The 21,173-nt window shown below is 35.5% G+C and overlaps 1 protein-coding gene across 2 annotated transcripts in view; it reads right to left on the minus strand.

Moving 5' to 3' along the window:
- The window catches only part of LOC126886653 (zinc finger protein 664-like), a 76,673-nt gene that overhangs the window by 53,347 nt on the left and 2,153 nt on the right, over positions 1-21,173 (minus strand). The window lies entirely within an intron of this gene.

The raw sequence follows: 21,173 nt of genomic DNA on the forward strand, positions 1-21,173 counted from the left end.
GAAAAGGAATGTAATAACACTCTACCTTTCCTCGATGTTTTAGTCTCAAAGAACGATACTGGATATGAGACTCAAGTGTATAGGAAACCAACACACACTAACAGATATATCAATTACAAATCAAATCACAACATCAACGTTAAAAATGGAATTATTAAATCCTTATATGATAGAGCCAAAATTACTTGTTCTAACGAAAATTCATTTTTAGAAGAAAAACATTTGTTAACATCTGTGTTATTAAAAAATGATTATCCTTTATCGTTTATAAATAAGGAATTGTCAAGATTGGATCGAATGGAACAGAACAACGTAGAACGGAATCCTATAACATCCACAAGAAATAATACGAGGAAAATATCAATACCATATATAAAATGACTATCCGAGAAACTTAAAACAATAGGAAATAAATTCAACATTTCAACAACATTCAAAACAACAAACACATTCAGATCTATTCTATCTAAAACTAAACCTAACAATGAACAAGAAAGAAGAAAGAATTGTGTTTATAAAATACCTTGTGAATGAGAACAATTTTATTTAGGTGAAACATCAAGACCATTAGACGTTAGAATAAGTGAACATCAGTCTTATATTAAAAATAGAGAATTTGATAGATCTCAAATATGTCAACACGCATGGGATAATGAACATAGAGTTCAGTGGAGAGATTCAAGTATAGTCCTGAAAGAAACAGATAGTAAAAAGAGAAAAATCAAAGAAGCGGCTCTAATTATGCTAAATGAAAACAATTGTGTCGCAAATTCCTCGGTAGAATGCAGTAGGATGTGGTTACCCATACTAAAAGAGGAAGTCGATAGAAAGAAAATACCACGATTAGTAAGTCATTAACATATCGAGTTAGTACATATTTTATATTTTAGTTTTATTTATATAATATATATGTATTATTAATATTATTTATAATTTAAAATAGCATACATACATTAAAGTCAGAATTTGGTATTAGTTTTGAGAGTAAACTAAATGTAAGCCCAAATACTTACGATGTCGGGATAGTATCACGAGGTTTTTTCCTGGTTTTCCCTCGTGATTTACTATGGAATCTCTAGCGCGAGAATTTTACTGTCATCGTTGCATTTGTTGTCTTTTTAAAGACAGATCACATGCTATGATTTTTGTGGCGGATATTCTTGAGTTGGGGTTGATTTCATGTAATCGAATGAACTATCTTTTAGTAAAGTCGTCCCAGGAACGCAACTTATCAATATTGGCAATATCATTTTAAAGTCTTCTACTTTAAAATGTATAATATACATGCCTGAATTGCCGATATAAATGAGTCAGATTAAATAAATTATTAGAAGAATTTTTACTAAGCAACAACATTTTTGTTTATTTAGTATTATTTTGTATTTTGACAACGACACCCGACTTGGGCGTCGAAACATTAATAAATTCATTTTTTTGATAAAATTGTGGCTTATTTCCCATTTAAAATAGTTCATCATAATTGTGTATATAATTTCATGATTTTTAATACCCTATTTCATCTTTCACAATATCCCTAAGCGCGTCATAGGGTTCATTCTCAGAAAATTCTCCATATCGAGAATATACTCGAGAATATTCTGATTTTTCATTCTCGAGAATTTTCCAAAACTAATTACAGTTAAGATTGAAATTATATTTATCAATTTAACGAACCAGCATCAGGATACACTTTTAAAATTATGTTTTAAAATAAATAGACTCACCGGCACAAAATTCCGCCACTAAAAATTTTCGATTAGGTTTGACAACTTTCAACTTTATTATTTGTACTCCGATTTTCAAGATTCTTGCATCAGTTTGTAGGTATGTACATGTATTGATATCATTTGTTATTATTCCGGTAACAAAAAAATTTTGGTTAAATGGCATTACCGGGCTGAACGGTTGTATTTCCTCCTAATTTTAAAAAATTCTGTGGAAAAATTGAAAAGCTGATTTTGTTTCACAGTCCTTTCGTATTATTCCAGAGGGATCGATAAGATGTTGGTTTTGGAATTATCCGAATATCTCTTCTCTTGAAAGAGCTGTGCAATTTTTTGTAAATAAAAACACTGATTGACTCGTAAACATAAATAGTTTAAATAGAGGTTGGATCGATAAGATTAGAATGGCCCACATGCAGTCCAGATCTCAATCCTATCGAGCATTTATGAGATGAATTGAAAATAGCTATTCGCCATCGTACTAGGAGTATGAAACAAAATCAGTCCTTCAATTATTTTTCCACTGAATTTTTTAAAGTTAGGAGAAAATACAACGCTTCCATTCACCCCCGTATAATGCCATCTAAGCAAAAAATTTTTGTTACCGGAATAATAACAACGATATCAATACATGTACCATGTACCTACAAACTGATGCAAGAATCTTTAAAATCGGAGTACAAAATAATAAAGTGATTCGAACTTAATCAAAAATTTTTAGTGGCGGAATTTTGTGCTGGTTAGTGTATAATCTAGTAATGTAAATTGTATTAACCCATTAATGCCCAGAACTATTTATGCTTATTTTTTTTAATTTTTGAAAAATTTATGTTCTAAAAGTCACAAAATTAACAAAAATATATGTTTAAAAAATGAAAAACTTCTTTCTTGACAATTGGCTGTTGCGAAAACGCAACACTGGGCAGTTAGGATGTAAATTTTTTTTTAATAATACGTTGTTTGGAATATTTTATTAAATCATATAAAAGCGTTTTAAATAAACTGACATGAAAATAATATAAAAAAATTATTGCGTATTGCTATGAAATTTAATAAAACATTTTTCATTTAATGCAATCTTACATTTAATACATTTTTTATTGGTTGTTGAGTGACAAAAGACGCATCGGGTTCGTTTTTCTTGGGTAGAAATAAGATGGCCGATGTTGTCGAATCGAACATCTTGTGTAATGTTGTTTATGGAAGATTGAGATGGACCAGGTCTTCTTGGAGGAGTTCCGAACATCGTCAACAAGGTTTTGGCTATATTTCGACGAAACTGCAGCAAATCCATTTCGGGTTGTTCAGGGATAATAATTTGTCTCATTCTACGGTAAATTAAACAAGCATTTTGTGTGGAGACATCAAGACCCCAGATAAATAAAGGCCAATACCATTTCTTGGATCTTATATTTGTTCTGTAATAGGCAACATTTTGATCCATCCGATCAGGTCCTCCCATATTTTCGTTATAAGCCCGAATAAGATGTGGTTGTGTTACTTTGATTTTTTTGCTTTGGGCAAAGGAGTATCTGTTCGCTTGATAAACTGGCGTCGTTTTATGGTAATTATATGCCAAAGTAACTATGCTGTTGTCATTCCACCTCCATAAAAGCACCTTATTTTTCTCGTCGTACCAATTTTCGTAAATTCCACGTATAGATTTTTTGAACGTTTCACTGAATGGACACTTTTTCTGTTCTATTTGATCGTATGGTTCCTACGTAACCTATTCCCTTCGATGTTAAAAAATCAATTAGTTTCATAGAGGTAAAATAATTATCAGCATATAAGCAATGAGGCATAACCCTATCGCATTGTATTTTAGGAATAAGTTGAGCAAACTGCAATATTATTCCACTTCCAAGGCCAAATTCTTTTTTGTATTCATTGGGTTTTCCCTTGGCTCCTTGATAAATATTGAAATCTATGAGGTAACCAGATTTCTGATTCCAACACCACGATTTATATCCAAAGCGTATGGGCTTGCCTTTTATGTGTTGTTTCATACCATGACGCCCATAGTATAGTATCATGGCCTCGTCCACGCTAGATTCGGTTTCTCATACAGTGTATTCAGTAAATGATTTGCGGAGGCTTTCAAGATACGGAGAAATTTTGTATGTTTTGTCTGAACGATCTATGTTTAGGTTATCGTTAAAATGGAGGAATCTTATAATGGTTTCAAATCGGTTACGACGCATATTACTTGAAATTAGTATATTTTTAACGTCATCAGATTCTTCCCAGTACATGCGTCTTCTTGGATTCGTGCAGTACCCACTAACTAGTAAAATTTAACTCGTCTACTCCAAATTCTAAAGCAGTACCTTTTTGAAGAGCATAACGAACTGTCTCCTTTACAATATTTGTTAAAAGCTCTTCATTGAAAAAAAAAATCAAAGATCTGTAAAGGAGTGAGTGGTCGTGAATAAAATGAAGGAGCGTATGTGTTCCATTCAGTTTTTTTTATTTTCAATGTCCAAATAAAGGGAATTTTCATCTGGTAAATCTCCCTGAATCCATTTCCGTGGTAGGAGAGTTACACTTTTTGCACGAATAGATGCCACTTGAATGTCTTGATTTTCTTCATTTTGCGTCTCTATTTCTGTTTCCATCTCAATCTCTTCCGTATCTTCTTCTTCCTGAACTTGCGTCACGCTTTGAAGATCGGCCTCTTTTTCATATAGATTTATATTTGCTTCATCGATCCTTCTTTCTTCTTCTTGATGAATTACCGCTTCTGATTCCGCATCCAACATATTTTTGTTTAGGTTATTGAATGTTCCTCCACAGTCTTCATCAGTCAATTCAGTGGGGTCAGGAGGTGCTAGGAAAACATCTGCATTGGAAGCCGACTCCATAAGATTCGATTCTTCCAGCATGGACATAATTTTATGTGCTCTTGATTCGTATAAAATTTTTTTAGGACGACTATTATTACTAGTACGACCAAAACTGGTCGAGCCAAGTTGATTTGACATCTTATTTCCACCTTCTAGAACAAAAATGATTTTTTGTACTAATAATATGCCTTGTGCCCAGAGTCGCGAAAACGCAACACTGATAATTGGGCAGTTGTACCAACTAACACAGAAAAAATAATAGCACTTACTTGATAGATATATCTTCTTCAATGATTTAACAATACGTTGCTATCAAAACCCAAATTTTTATCCAGTTAATTTATACACAAACGACTTACTACTAACTAAAAACACGTGTTTACAGAAGTCAAAGTTAACCTACCACTTTCAATACGCCATCTGTTAATAGAAACCTAAATTTTGCGACCAATTTTCACTAAAACATACATAGGAAACTGTTGTGAAATAAATCTGAACCTTGACCGCCCGAATAAGTCATGTCATTTTCCAAAAGATGACGCCATAGTGGGCTATGTCAACTGTTGCGAAAACGCAACGCTGGGCATGAATGGGTTAATAATTATTATAGTAAATACATTATTACTAAACTGTTTTTATTTGTTGCATTATTTCCTACACTTAGTTTTACTGCTTTAAAGTGACAACTTAAAGTTGATTGTGAAAAGTTAAAAAATTCTCTATTTGTAATAATATTAAAAACAATTTAAATATGCAAAAATGTGTGTGAAATATACAGGGTGTTTGGTAAAGAATGGGCCATAGCTTAACCTTAGATTCCTGAGCTTAAAATAGGTCGATTTAAGCTAACTTACCTTAGTACCAAAGTTGATAATAACCGACATACATGGTGTCAAAGTCAAACTTTTATTTTATTTATTCTTGAATATTTCCTAGACATGAGATAACAACACGAAATTTGGTAAGCGGGTGTTTTTTGGGATGAAAAATCTAAATTCGCCACCAAAAATGATGTATTGCCCAGAGGGCGCTACATACGTCTTTCAACGCTCATTTAATACGTTCAATTTTTTTTTATCCCCCACTCCACGTACTTTTTGAATCAACATTTTTATTCTTTTAATATTTTTACTTAAAAAAGGTATACTACATTTATCTCGCCAAACTCAACTGTTTTCGAGATAAACGCATTTTAAATCTGCGATGCAACATAATTTTTTGCATAATATTGTAGCGGTTATTAGTGTAATTACTTCTAATTACAATAAGACTAGCGGTTCGTAATTTATATACGACTTTATTTTTATTTATACAAGTTTACTTTACAAACTTTAGCTTAAGACTAACTCTATTTACAAATATGTCCTATTTATATATGCGATACAGATATTCCAGAAATATCTATATATCTCCAGCTATGTCCATGTGACCGCTTGCACGTCATCGGCGCTGCATCGGCGTATCTCGAAACATCGATAGTGTTCTGCCTGTGCTAAGACGGGAGCTGGTATACGAGGGTAGGTCAATAATTATTTTGTTACACTGCTCCCCTCTTAAGATCTGAGCGTCCCGATCAGCAACTCTAGATGGCCCAGGATGGCGGAATCTACAGGATTCTCCAGCTCTGCATACACCCCTAGAAAAGAAGTAACAGTCTACTGTCTTTGAAGGGTATGACATCTTCGGGTTCATGCAACACACAGTAATCCGTACGCCAGTTTCTCTGAAGATCACTTCCAGCATGCTTCTCACAATCTTCCAATCCAGATTTTCTACTGCATGGCCAATTTTTGGTAAAGCCAAATCTTTGATGTCATAATTACAGACCATTTTCTTTAAATTAGTTAGAGCACGCCATATGTTCTCGTAGCTTGGCGTGTCCGTATAAGACTTCCTGGTCACTATATACAGCAAAGATCGAGGACCATCTTCCAATCGCAATACTCTTCCAATTTTAGGTTGTTGATTCCTTAACTCGTCCAGGCGGCCGAACTTTCTATTGAATACGGACGAGATTCCTTTAGTCATCTCGAGGTCTTGTGCAACACAGTGGGCTAGAGAGACGTTTTCTGGAACACCAAACAGATCTTGCTGAACTTCTGTGGTCACGCTGAATCTAGCACTCTTTCTTTCTGCGTAATTTGACATAAATTGATTAAAACTTGGCTGTGCGACATCTTTCATCTCCTGTTGGAGGACTCGTGCTTCTTCTGTTTCATTTGAGCCAGCATATGGTGCAAGACGATTTATGTGAATAACTTTTGGTTTACCGTTTGGCAACTTCTTAATTCTATATATTACGTCATTTATTTTCTTCTTAACTTCATACGGACCTTCCCATTGTCTTTGCAGTTTAGGACACAAGCCTCGACGACGTTGCGGATTATAAAGCCAGACAAGATCACCTACTTAGAAGCTTTCATTCTTGCATCGAGAATCATATTGATCTTTCATTCTGTCACTGGCTATCTGGATGTGTTGTCGGGCAAGTTCATGAATGTTGTTCATTCGTAATTTCAGGCGGTCAACGTAGTCTTCGCCTGCAACATGTTCCTCGGAAGGTCCGCAGCCAAACTCTAGGTCGCAGGGCAACCGAACTTCACGACCCAACATCAGGCAGGTTGGTGTTTGACCTGTAGTTTCATTTACGGCCGAGCGGTAGGCCATCAGGAATAAATGAATGTGTTGGTCCCAATCTCGCTGATGTTCAGATACAACTTTGGACAAGTGTTTACCCATCGTTCGGTTCATCCTCTCGACCATCCCATCTGATTGAGGATGCAGGGGTGTTGTTCTGGTCTTATTGGCACCAATCAATTTACAAACGTTTTGGAAAAGAGCTGACTCAAAGTTTCGCCCTTGGTCGGAGTGGATCTCCAAGGGAACACCAAATCGGCTAAAGAATTCTTTAACAAGTACCTCTGCAACGGTAGCAGCTTCTTGATTTGGTAATGCATAGGCCTCAGTCCATTTTGTAAAATAATCCATGGCTACCAGGATGTATTTATTTCCAGCATCGGTTTCTGGAAATGGACCTGCAATGTCGATAGCTACTCTTTCCATAGGACTTCCAACATTGTACTGTCTCATGGGTGCTCTCTTTTTACCAACCGGACCATTACCAGATGCACACGGTTCACATTTTCGGCACCATCTTCTTACATCATCTTTACAGTTCACCCAATAGAACCGTTCTCGAACCTTTTGCAGAGTCTTCGTAATACCAAAGTGTCCACCTGATGTACCGTCATGCAACTGACGCAATACTTCTGACACTTTACTTTTAGGTACAATTAACTGAAGCTTAGATTCTGTACCATCATCGTTCTCAAAGGTTCTGTACAGAAGATCATCTTTTAGTACCAGGCAATTCCATTGGCTCCAGTAGGCCTTGACTTCTGGACTACATGCACTAATGTTCTGCCAACTAGGTCTCTCACCTTGCCGCATCCAATCCAATACTCTTTTTATACATGGATCATCTTCTTGGGCGTGTTGTAACTGTTGGGGCTGCCATTGTTCATTAACTACGGTGGTTCGTCTCACGGGGCAAAATCGTTCCTCTAATTTGGCACAGTGATTACAATTCGCACTGCATGGTCGTCTCGAAAGGGCATCAGCATTTGAGTGAACTCTTCCGGCCCTGTGTTCTATCTCGTAATCATATTCTTGTAATCGTTCTAACCATCTTGCCATCTGGCCCTCTGGATTACGGAATTGTATGAGCCATTTTAGAGCAGCGTGATCGGTGCGAAGAAGGAACTTTCTGCCATACAAGTATTTATGGAAATGTTCGCAAGCCTTCACTACACCCAGCAGTTCTCTTCTGGTAACGCAATAGTTTCTTTCCGGTTTCGACAGGACTTTGCTGAAATAAGCGATGACTTTTTCCTGTCCGTCCTGGATTTGGGAGAGAACAGCTCCTATAGCACTGTTGCTAGCATCGGTATCCAAAACAAATTTTCCTGCCTGTCCCGGGTAGCTTAATATCGGTGCACTGATCAGAGCCATTTGTAGTTGTTCGAAAGCTTTTTGGCACTCTTCACTCCATGTATATTCTTTGCCCTCCTCCGTCAACTTTGTTAGGGGCTTGGAGATATTGGCAAATCCTTTGACAAATCGTCGGTAATATGTACATAGGCCAAGGAAACTTCTAATTTCATGTTTATCTTTTGGTACTGGCCAATCTTTAATTGCTTCAATCTTTTCGGGATCAGCTGTTACACCATTACTCGATACAATATGTCCCAAATACTTAACTTCTCGTCGAAACATGTGACATTTCTTCGGACTTAACTTCAAGTTCGCTGCCCTCAATCGTTGAAAGACTTCTATTAGATTCTTGGCATGTTCATCAAAGGACCTTCCAACCACAATTACATCATCCAAGTAAACCAGGCATGTTTTCCATGTTAGACCTCTTAAAACTGCCTCCATTAATCTTTCAAATGTGGCAGGGGCATTACATAAACCAAACGGCATAGCCGTAAACTGCCAAAGCCCTGATCCTATCGAAAATGCGGTTTTCTCCCGATCGGCTGGCTCCATGTCTACTTGCCAATATCCACTTTTTAAATCGAGTGTGGAAAACCAACGAGAACCGGAGAGAGTATCCAATGTATCGTCTATTCTGGGCAAAGGATAACTATCTTTTTTTGTTACCGCATTGAGCTGGCGGTAGTCGATACAAAAACGCGTTGAACCATCTTTCTTCTTTACCAGAACTACTGGTGATGTCCATGGACTGTTCGATGGTTCAATTACCCCTTGTTTGTCCATATCCTTGATAATCTCTTCGGCTTCATCTCTTTTCGCAAATGGAAGTCGTCTAGGCCGTTGTCTGATTGGCTGAGCGTCTCCGGTATTTATTTTATGCGTTACTATGCTTGTTTTGCCCTTATCCTTCTTATCAATAGCAAAAACATCTTGATACTCTATCAGCATAGACCTTACTTTTTCCGTTCGTTCATAGTCAAGGTCTTGGCATCTTTCAATGATCATCTCGACAAGGTCTTTTGGATACTTTGACTTTGATGATTTCTCATTGGTATTCATAGAGCAAATTGAAGCCACGGGAACACACTGTCCGATCAAAGCTCCTCTACTTAACTTAATAGCAGTTTCCCTTAAATTCATAACTCTTACAGGGATGACATCTCGAACTTTTACCAAAGTTTTCGCCGTTAGGAACTCGACATTTTCTACATCTTCGACCATCCTTAAACTTCCCTCTCGGCAGTGTCCATCAAGCATGGTCATCAGAATTTTCTCACTATTACCGGGTATGGTTACGTCGCATCTAGTTAGTAGGCGAATGGCATCTTCTTTGTCGTCGTGAAAGGGCAACTCTTCACCATTGATCCTGAGAACTCCATTTTGAACATCCAATATTGCCCCCACTTTTCGTAGTACGTCCATCCCCAATATGAACTCGTCGGAGATCTCGGCAATTAATACTTGATGTTCAACTGTGGTCTGGCCAATGGATACTGACATATTAGCCTCGCCATATGTATTAATTAGCTCACCAGTCGCTGTTCTAAGCTTTACTGTTGCAGGTGATAATTTATTATGGTCTCGTACTACATCTGGACGTGCGATAGTTCTCGTTGCACCTGTATCCACCAAAAATGATCTACATCTATTACTGATACGACCTTCGATGTATAAGTTGTGGATTCCACCGGAGGACGTAAGGTTGACAGTTACTATGGGGGCTCTAGTTCTCGAGGTCGGCAGTTGCCCCTTGGTGTCGACCCGCTCTAGTTTTCCGACGGCTGTACGATCTTCTTACAATTACGACGAATGTGGCCTACGTCTCCACAATTCCAACATCTAGGCTCGCGTCTCTTTGGCATCTGATTACTTAATACTCTCCGTATCATTTCCTCCAGACGTTCATCGTTGTGTTCGTCACTTTCTTCAATGGTTCTTACTCTATGGCCTCGTGAAGTTTGACTAGCCGTTTCGTGTTCCAATGCAATAGCAAGTGCTTCATCTAAAACTTTCGGTCTTGCTAGTCGTAAAGCTTTCTGTAGTTCATTATCTTTCAGCCCATTGACGAAGGTATCTACTGCAATTTCTTCTAAAACGCTGTCTGGCACCTCTGGATAAGCCAACCGCACCACACGAGCCACATCTGCTTCAAATTCTTGCAGATTCTCACTTGCTCGTTGACTTCTACTTCGCAGTTGTGCTTTGTATACTTGTTGTAGATGGGCATCTCCATAGCGTTTTTCTAGACGAGTGAACAAGGTCTGGTAACAATTTTCTTGACCCTTGGGAATTGACCTTAATATATCTGCAGCATCACCTCGTAAAGCAGCAGTCAAGGAAACAGCCTTTTCTTGTTCGGTCCAATGATTGGCGGTCGCAATAGCTTCAAACTGTCTAAGATATATGGACCAAGAGGACTTTCCATCAAATGGTGGTAATTTGAATCTCATATTATGCGACATTTCTTCTCTCGGTAGTTCATCTTTCACTACAGGATCTAAAGCTACTGCATGAACTGACGGTTGCACTTTTGTATCGGTTATCATGCTCTCTAATTCTTTGATCTTCTCTTCTACGGCCAAAACTACTGCATTAACTGAAGGTAGCACTTTCGTATTGGTTACCATAGTCTCTAGTTGTTTGATCTTATCTTCTAACATTTCTTTACTGTCGTCTACGCTTTTCTGTATCTTATCGAATGTTCTAGAAACCTCTTCAAATTTCTCGTCGTTCTGTCTACAAACGTCTTTAATTACTTGAGAAACACTTTCAAATTTCTCGTTGCTCTGTCTATAAACTTCTTTAATTACTTGAGAAGTCTCGTCAAATCTTTTAGCAACATTTTCGAATTTATCGCCGCTTTTTCTACTAACTTCTTCAAGTTTTTCGTTGTTTTTTCTAGAAGTTTCATCGATCGTTTCAGAAACAGTTTTTAATTTCGATAAGATTACTTGCTCTGCTGACTGGAAGTGGAACGTCTCTGGGTCATCTCCGTTCTTCGTGAGAACATCCTTGAGTCGTGCTTGTAGGACTATCTTGCACCCACTGCTGTCTAATTCGTACTCTTCTAATTGTTCACGGAGCTGTTTTATGGTCAGTTCTTGTAGCAACATCTTTGGTCGGCACACACGTACTTTTCAAAATGTCTAAGTCTTTCCGAATACCGAACAATCAACGCACTTCAATTATTAACGACGAATAAAGTTCAAAAGTCTTTTAAAAGTCTTTCCGAATACCGAACAATTAACGCACTCCGATTATTCTCGACGAATAAAGTTCAAAAGTCTTTTTTTTTTTCACTTTTCATTTATTTACACTCCACACCGTTAACACCACTGTAGCGGTTATTAGTGTAATTACTTCTAATTACAATAAGACTAGCGGTTCGTAATTTATATACGACTTTATTTTTATTTATACAAGTTTACTTTACAAACTTTAGCTTAAGACTAACTCTATTTACAAATATGTCCTATTTATATATGCGATACAGATATTCCAGAAATATCTATATATCTCCAGCTATGTCCATGTGACCGCTTGCACGTCATCGGCGCTGCATCGGCGTATCTCGAAACATCGATAGTGTTCTGCCTGTGCTAAGACGGGAGCTGGTATACGAGGGTAGGTCAATAATTATTTTGTTACAATATCATTGTAGTTAGACCCGAAAAATAAACTTTAAACCATAATAATTGTGCCAGTTCTCATATTTATGTCATTGCATCGCAAATTCCATTTGGAGAAATTTGCGATACATTTTTGTAAATTTTTATGGTTTAAAGTTATTTTTCGGGTGTGACTACAATGATATGCAAAAAATTATGTTGCCTCACAGATTTAAAATGCGTTTATCTCGAAAACGGTCGAATTTATCGAGATGAATGTAGTATACATTTTTTTTTTGTAAAAATATTAAGAGAATACCAGTTTTGATTTAAAAAAAAATGTAGAGTGGGTAATAAAAAAAATTGAACCTATTAAATGAGCGCTTAAAGGCGTATGTGGCGCCCTCTGGGTAATACATCTTTTTCGGTGGCGAATTTAGATTTCTCGTCCCAAAAAACTCCCGCTTACCAAATTTTGTGTTATTATCCCATGTCTGTTAGGAAATATTCAAGAATAGGTAATAAATAAAATAAAAGTTTAACTTTGACACCCTGCATTTCGGTTATTATCAACTTTCGTACTAAGGTAAGTTAGCTTAATTCGACCTATTTTAACCTCAGGAATTTAAGGTTAAGCTATGGCCCATTCTTTACCAAACACCTGTATTTAAAAAGAAGTGGCCTTAAAAATACGATTACTTTTAGTATATAGGGATGTACGCAAAATGCATTTAGTATAAATTCAGTAATACTAAGTTTGCTAAAAAAAATTAATGTTGGGGTTACGAATTGTCCGTTACGAATATGTATAGTTACGAACTGTCGCCGTTACGAAGTGTCACCGTTACGAATTGTCCGTTAACAATTGTCGGGTTACGAACTGTCGCGTTACGAGATGTCATGGAACCAATTTTCAGGGTCAACTCCGAATTCCATGCAAATTTGGATTTAGGTTTTACTTACCTTCCACTTCAAAGTGAGCTTGTGCCGTTGGTTGCTTTTACTTGGGGGAAGACACTCCTCTTCTCTCAGGGGTGAAAAGACGCGCGTTTAAAATAAGTCCAGAAATATGTATTAACTAATTCTAAGAAACTTTCGTTCTGAAGGGTTTTTTATACAAGTCAATACGTTTCAATTTATTTGCAATTGAAAATGTTTATTTTTCGTCAAGAAAATCACGTTTTTGGACGGGTTTTCGCAAATAAATTAAGAAGTAAATATTTTATCAAAAAAAATATTCTTAGCAAAAATGTAGCTTATAAAAAAACTAAAAAAATTGTGTATTAATGAAATCTATAAGCGCAGAAAAAACAAAGTTTAGCTTATCAAAAATACGTTCTTATTCTTTAAATTCCAAATCTAATATTTCAACGTGAAATAACCAAAAAATTAAACCATTTTCAGGAAAAACTTATTAAAATCTTTTAAAGTGTTTAAAGAAAGCTTCATTTTTATTTTTCATAAAAGTTTCTAGCATTAAAACTAAATGAGTTACACTCAAAATAAATTTGGCTCCCTTTGAGAAAAAAAATCATGAAAATCTCCCCCTATTTAGCACCCTAAATAAAATTAATCGTTACTGCTTTACCATTTACGTGATAATGTATGTGTATTGTTTATACGATCTGTAAGTTTGACAGGTTCAAAGTGCTTATTTTTTAAAAATTTGCTTTTATAGTAAAAAAATTTTTGGGAAAATGCTCTTTTTTCAAAATAACTTAACAAGTATTAGTGATACGAGAAATCTCAAAGAGTAAAAAAGTGTAGGTTTTGCTTTTATAAATCTGCTAGTTTCATTTTTAACCAAAAATTGGTTAAGATATGGCTGTTAAGTTTGCATACACTCGTGATTAGTGACTTGTTCAAGTCCTTTCAACTATATCCCTTTCAAAAATAAGCGCTATAAACTGGTGACACTGACAGAGCATATAAAAAATCCATAAGTAGGGGAGACCGGGGCAAAACGGGACACTTAAGAAAGAAAACTAAACTGTGTATTAAAAAATAACAAAGTCAGACATGATCACTTGCTATTAAACTTCCTGTATCTGACTTTATTTATAATTAAAATTGCTTAGTTATTTGGTTATAAAGAACTTAACTTATCAGTCCGAAAATCCCATTTTGCCCCGGTTACGGGGCAACTTCATCCTCAACAACTGCACAGGAATTATGAGCCCATCCATGGCAGAAACTACACACTACCTATCCTTCAGTTCATCTGCAATATCCACAGTAGATGCAACGACAATATTCATCATCTTCTGATGAATCAGAGTCCATCTCGTTTTCTTCTTTAGTTGTCTTTGATTTTTTTTATTAGTTTAAGTTTTAGTCAGATTCTTCTTACAAAGTTTAAATGCTGTAAAGTAGTGGCAATATAGAAGAGCGGGGCAAGATGGGATAATATCCCGTCTTGCCCAGACCGCTTTGCCCCAACAGACATCATTTCAAATAAAATTAGTAATTTCTAACGTAAAAGGTATAAAATGGTTCAGAGCACGCAATATTAAAAATCAGTAACATATCTATCATATTTGAATGAAAAACGTGATAAAACTTGCTTACTCGCCTTATAGCACTTCTATAAATATCACCAAACTTTTTAACAAAACAAAACGGATTTTATGTCTGTAAAAAAGCACACTACGTGACTAGAAGTTTCTTTCTAATGACTGAAGTGAGTCAACCCACATTCGTTCCAATGGCGCTATTGCCGATATTATGACGACTATAAGTTATGCACACCGATGCATTTCCCGTTCTGCCCCGAGCCTCGTTTTTCCCCTGCCTGCCCTAAAATAAATTGTTTGCAAAGCGGTAACAATAATTAATTTCATTTGAGGTGCTAAGCAGGGGGAGATTTTCACGATTGTTTTACCAAAAAAAAAGGGGGCCAACTTTATTTTGAGCGTAATTCGCGTAATATTAAGCTAGAAACAGAAACTTTAACAAAAAATTAGAATAAAGCTTTTTTTAAACACTAAAAAACTTTTAATGGGTTTTTCCCGAAAAGTGCTCCATTTTTTGGTTATTTAACGTTGAAATTTTCGATTTGGAATTTGACGAATAAAAACGTATTTTTCATGAGCTGTAACTTTGCTTTTGCTGGGTCTATAGACTTACACAATTTTTTTATCTAACAATAAAACACTGAAAACGTTTGTTTTCTATACTTCCACAAAATTTATTATAACTAAGTGACTACAGCTGTTTCGGCGGAGTGCCTTTCTCAAGTGATATAGTTTACAATGTGTTTGCCTTTTTAAGTCTTCAACTGAAGAGGTTGAGGAGTGGGGAGCTGTTTGTCTCGAGTTGGTCATTCAGAATTATATCTGTATTTTTCAGTTTATTAATTTCCATAGATTCTAAAAATTAGTGTATCCACCACCACAGAAAGAACCCAGTACCTTCTGCTCTCTCACATATACTGGCAAGATAACAACAAAGATAGCCAGATACATAAAAAAGAAAGGAATAACACCAGCTTTCAGAACTAACAACAACTTAAGCAAATATATTAAGAACAATAAAAGCCGAAAGAGAAAGCAACTACAGAGTGGTGTGTACAAACTAACTTGTGGTGACTGTCCGAAAACGTACATCGGTCAAACTGGCAGAACTTTTGACAAACGGATAGCAGAACACAAAAGGGCATTCAACAATAGAAAAACAGACACTTCTACATACGCACTTCACCTTCTAGATCATAATCATTCTTTCAATGAAGAGTTTCAAATTCTACATATTCAAAATAAAGGCCTTAAGCTATCTTTTTTAGAATCTATGGAAATTAATAAACTGAAAAATACAGATATAATTCTGAATGACCAACTCGAGACAAACAGCTCCCCACTCCTCAACCTCTTCAGTTGAAGACTTAAAAAGGCAAACACATTGTAAACTATATCACTTGAGAAAGGCACTCCGCCGAAACAGCTGTAGTCACTTAGTTATAATAAATTTTGTGGAAGTATAGAAAACAAACGTTTTCAGTGTTTTATTGTTAGATAAAATGAACTTCCATCAAGTAACGGTCGAATCCATCAACAATTTTTTTAGTTTTTTTTCTATGCAATATTTTTGCTAAAAATATTTTTTCCGATAAAATCTTATTTTTTGAGTTATTTGCGAAAACCCGCCTGAAAACGTGGTTTTTTGTCGAAAAATAAACATTTTCATCCACAAATAATTCGAAAAGTATTGACTTAGGGAGCGTTCAAGTATTACGTAACGCAATTTTTGAGAATTTTCGACCCCCCCTCCCCCCCATGTAACGCACCGTAACGTTTTTCTGTACCCCCTCCCCCTACCTAAACGTTACGTAACACCCAAGTGGCCATTTGAAATTAAATGGAAAACGAGGTTGCGAAAAGTACCAGAAACTCGGTACAAGAACTTTGTTATTATTTTAATGGCATTTGAGGTAATAATAAAAACTTGCAATCATCATTCAGCCTTAAATGTCCACTGCTGAACATAGGCCTCCTCCCCTCGTTTCCAACCACGTCTATCCTGCGCCGTTCTCATCCAGTTTTTATTTAGCTTTCTTAAGTCGTCAGTCCATCTTGTAGGCGGTCGACCGACGTTTCTCTTGTCTTCGCTTGACCTCCATTCCAATAACCTTTTTGTCCATCTCCCATCTGTCATTCTGGCAATGTGTCCTGCCCATCTCCACTTCAACCTGGCTAGCCTTTCGATGACGTCAGTCACCTTTGTTCTTCTCCTGATTTCTTCGTTTTTGATTTTGTCTTGCAGAGTTATTCCTAACATTGAGCGCTCCATTCTTCTCTGCGTTACTCTTAGTTTGGTAGCCGAGGCTTTAGTTAAGGTAAGTGTTTCTGATCCGTACGTCAAGACTGGGAGGACGCACTGATCAAATACTTTTCTCTTTAGGCATGTGGGCAACTCACTTTTAAAAGTTTCTCTCAGTTTTCCAAATGCTGCCCACCCAAGAACGATTCTTCTATTCAGTTCATGTGTCTGGTTATCCCTGCCACTCGTAATTTCATGTCCCATGACATGAAATATGTTCAAAACTTACAATAATAATAAAATTGGAAAGAAATCCTTTGTAAAAGGTATAAAATTTTTTTAATTAAAAATCCCTTAAAAGGGCTACATCATAACAAAACGTTTTCGATTTTTATAAAAAATCATCATCAGTGTTCAATCTATAAATAAGTATAACCGATTTAATGAATATAAAGTTATTATTTAAATTTTGACAAAGGTTAGAGCAAGTTGGTTATACTTACAAACTGGATGCTAGCTGAGCCACAAAAGAAAAATATCTGGGTAAAAACCCTTTACATAAAATATAGATGCCTTAAAAGTACATACTTCAATAAAAAGGCCTGTGATGGTCACATGGCAAACAGGATAATGCCCTAAGGTAAGGTATACAGGTTTCCCAACACGTGGGATCCAAATCCACTCCAGATCAACTCAATTTAATTACAGATCAATTAAAACATAAAGAAATTATGTAGTTTTTTTTTATTTAAGTTAAAAAATAATGTTACGTAACGCTCTGTTCGAACCCCCCTCCCCCCCATGTAACGCGCCGTAACGTTTTACAAAACCCCCCTCTCCCCCCAAACTGCGTTACGTAATACTTGAACGCTCCCTTACTTAAAAAACTCTATAGAACGAAACTTACTTAGAATTAGTCAGTTTATCCATTTCCGGGCTTATTTTAAACACGCGCTTTTTTACCCTTGATAAGGGGCGACTGTCACCCATCAAGTAAAAGCAACCAATGGCACAAGCTCAATTTTGAAGTGTAGGAGAACTTTAAGCCAAATGTTCATGCAATTCAGAGTTTGCCCTGAAAATTACACGGTATCGCCATATTTCCCATTCATTTACTGGGCTAACAGTTACAACCATTTACAAAAAAAATCAAAACATTCAAATACAAATTAGAATAAAGAGATACAAGATATAAAAAATACAAGTTACACAAACAATCAAGGACATTATAACTTCCTAACTGTTAACCTTACTTGATCTAAGGAAGAATTGAAAATATCAACATTAGGTACACCTCGCTGGTAAGCTGTTAGTGTTCCTAAGCAATCTGACCAAGCCAATACCAGATCCATAATTGGTTCAGTCTGCTTGTAAAGCAAAAGTGGAATGAGCTCTAAGAGATCTAGGTGGAACATAAATCATTAAATCTTGAAGGAGTTTAGGACAATCCATTAAGTTTTTAAAAAGTTTAAATACAAACAGAAAATCTAATATCTCTCTACTAGAAGACAAATAACTAATCAGTTAACAAAAGCATACCTGTGTAAGAATAAGGAATGGAAATCTTGAAAGAAGAATACATGAGGAACCTACACTGAACTCTCTCAAGTATTTCAGTATTGACCAAAGTGTAAGGTGACCAAACAACAGAACAGTACTCTAGATGTGTCCTAACCAGAGAATTAAACAGCAACTTCAATGTCTGCAAGTTATTAAAATCAGATGAGTGTCTTTTAACAAATCCAAGCTGTTTCAGTGTTTAGCAGAGATATATTCTACATGCTCACCAAAAGATAAATCACACTGAAATATAACACCAAGATCTTTATAACCAGATACTTTTTTGTATATGAGTGCCGATTAACATAAGAAAAATCATTTTTATGAAAAGTTTTACAAAAATAGTATATTACATTTAGAGGGATTCAAATTTAATTTGAGATAAGAACAATAGTCTTGCAAACATGTTAATGCATCCTGCAATCAAATACAGTCAGGTGGCTTCTCAATTATTAGAAACAATTTAACTCTTTTCGGCACACCGCATTGAATTTTGAACCACCAAATTTTTGCTACATGTTGCACAGTGGTCCACAAAATGAACTACTTACTAATCTATTTTTATCAAGTTACACCTACACAAGAGGTTTGTATTACTTATTCCCTCTGTCTCTACTAAGTAGGGTCACCTAGGATTAGTGTGACAGCGGTGTTAGTGTGACAACATTAAATACTAATTTATATTGTGCTTTTATTTTACATATGATGTTATATTACACTTTTATTGCATTTCAACAGATTATTAAAAAAAAATTGTTTCAGTCCCTTCTGTTTTTAGGTTAAAACCATAGTATTTATTTATGTATGTATTTTAATTCAAATTTGAAATTCTGATATATTACTTAGTCCAAATTTTGGATTTCTTCAAAATTATTTGTATTTAATTATGATTTTTTGTCTGCATAGTATTGCATAACTTATTTTAAACATTTAAACTTATTTTAACATTTAACTACACGCGCTGGCGTACTTTGTACGCCAGATATAAGAATTCTACTGGAAATATATTTAAAAATTTAATTTTTGACCTTGCTTATTTTTCTAGCCTATCACTGGAATGTGCTTTACAATTTGGTTTAGTTTATGGTGCTTTAGTTTTGTTATAATCGGCGTTCTGGAAAGATCGTAATTTACATTTTATTATTTGTTGTTTCAGGATTATATTACTATAAGTCGTAATATAAGTACATATTTTAATTGTTTTTTAGTCATTATGGCAAAAAATATATTTTTCTTTGTAAACAATACTTTTTCTCCTGTAAAAAATTACATTTAAAAAAATTTTTTATTAGTAATTTTATTTATCATGGAATCCAGTTATTCCATGATTCCAGTTATAAATCCCAATTGGCTTACTGAAAAGGAACTCCAAGTATTCACTGATGCCGAATAAGATTTATAACAAACAACTAAGTGTATTTAAAAAAAAAAAATTAAACAAATCCGCTGTTTTTAAGTGTATTTTCTTGTGGCGTACAAAGTATGCCACGCGTGTAGTTATGTTATAACTTGATGCACGGGTAGTTAAAGGTTAAAGGCCTAATTGTCTTTATCTATTATTTTTTTAGGCATGTCACAGTAACCCCACAGATTTTCACAATGTGGGGTTTTTGTGACAGTGAAACATGGGTATAGTGTGACATGTGACACTATCACCACTTACTACCTTAGTTTGATCAGGGTATGGTTGACAGTAACTTGCAACTGTTCATCAGAAGAGCAAGGGATTGCTGGTTCATCATCTATCACTCTATTAAAAGAGCATCAAATCACTGGCCAATCCTCCAGTCCATTACAAAGGTGTCACTGAATCACCGAACTTTCTGTTGCGCAAGAAACACCAGGGAAAGTGTTTGAGCATATGCTTCTGGAAAAGATAGTTCAAACTAGCGTAAAAAAGAAAGTTAAACGAAGATTTGATACTGCAGAAATAATAACAAAAGAAGAATATGTACATCAGTTCTTTAAAAACAAAAAGGCTGAGTAAAGGAAAACAGGAAACCTGTCCAAAAACAATCAAGAAAAAGTCAAAGAAATATGAATCAGATAGTGATGAGGAGATAGAAGATATGTCTTTAGGGGAAAGTGACGAAGCAGAAGAGGAATTCGAAGATATGTCTTTAGGGGAAAGTGACGAAGCAGAAGAGGAATTCTTAGAGGAAACTGCGACACTAAAACCTGTAAACGAGGAAGATATTAAACAAGGCAGTTGCAACTTTTATGGGTGGGAAGCGTGGTAGAACTGCTTTTAGGTATGTGTGTGTATCTAATTGAAATCTTTGATGACACTAAAGATGAAATAGAAGTGGTAGGATTAAGAAATGTTGATAAGGATTAAGTGTTTTGTTGTTAATGAACAATACAGTTCATTTATAAGAATGTCTCAGATTATAAGAATATTGATGAAAGAATGGTGAAAGAATTCGGTATACTTTTAATGGAAAAGTCGATGTTTTTGAATGTTAGATGTTACTGAATTTGTAAAATAAGAAAAGGTTCTCAATAAAATACCTACGTTTAATAAAAAAATTGGTGTTTTAAATAAGAAATTTCACATTTTTTTTTTCTAAAATTGTCGAATTTTTAAGTGCCAAAATTACAATATTTTTGTAGTCTTTCTTTGTCACACCAAGGCACATTCAATCCTAGGTGCTTTTAAATGGCAAAAAAAGCTAGTTGTCACA

This window comes from Diabrotica virgifera, chromosome 6, assembly GCF_917563875.1.
Source record: "Diabrotica virgifera virgifera chromosome 6, PGI_DIABVI_V3a".
Classification (NCBI taxonomy): Eukaryota; Metazoa; Arthropoda; class Insecta; order Coleoptera; family Chrysomelidae; genus Diabrotica; species Diabrotica virgifera.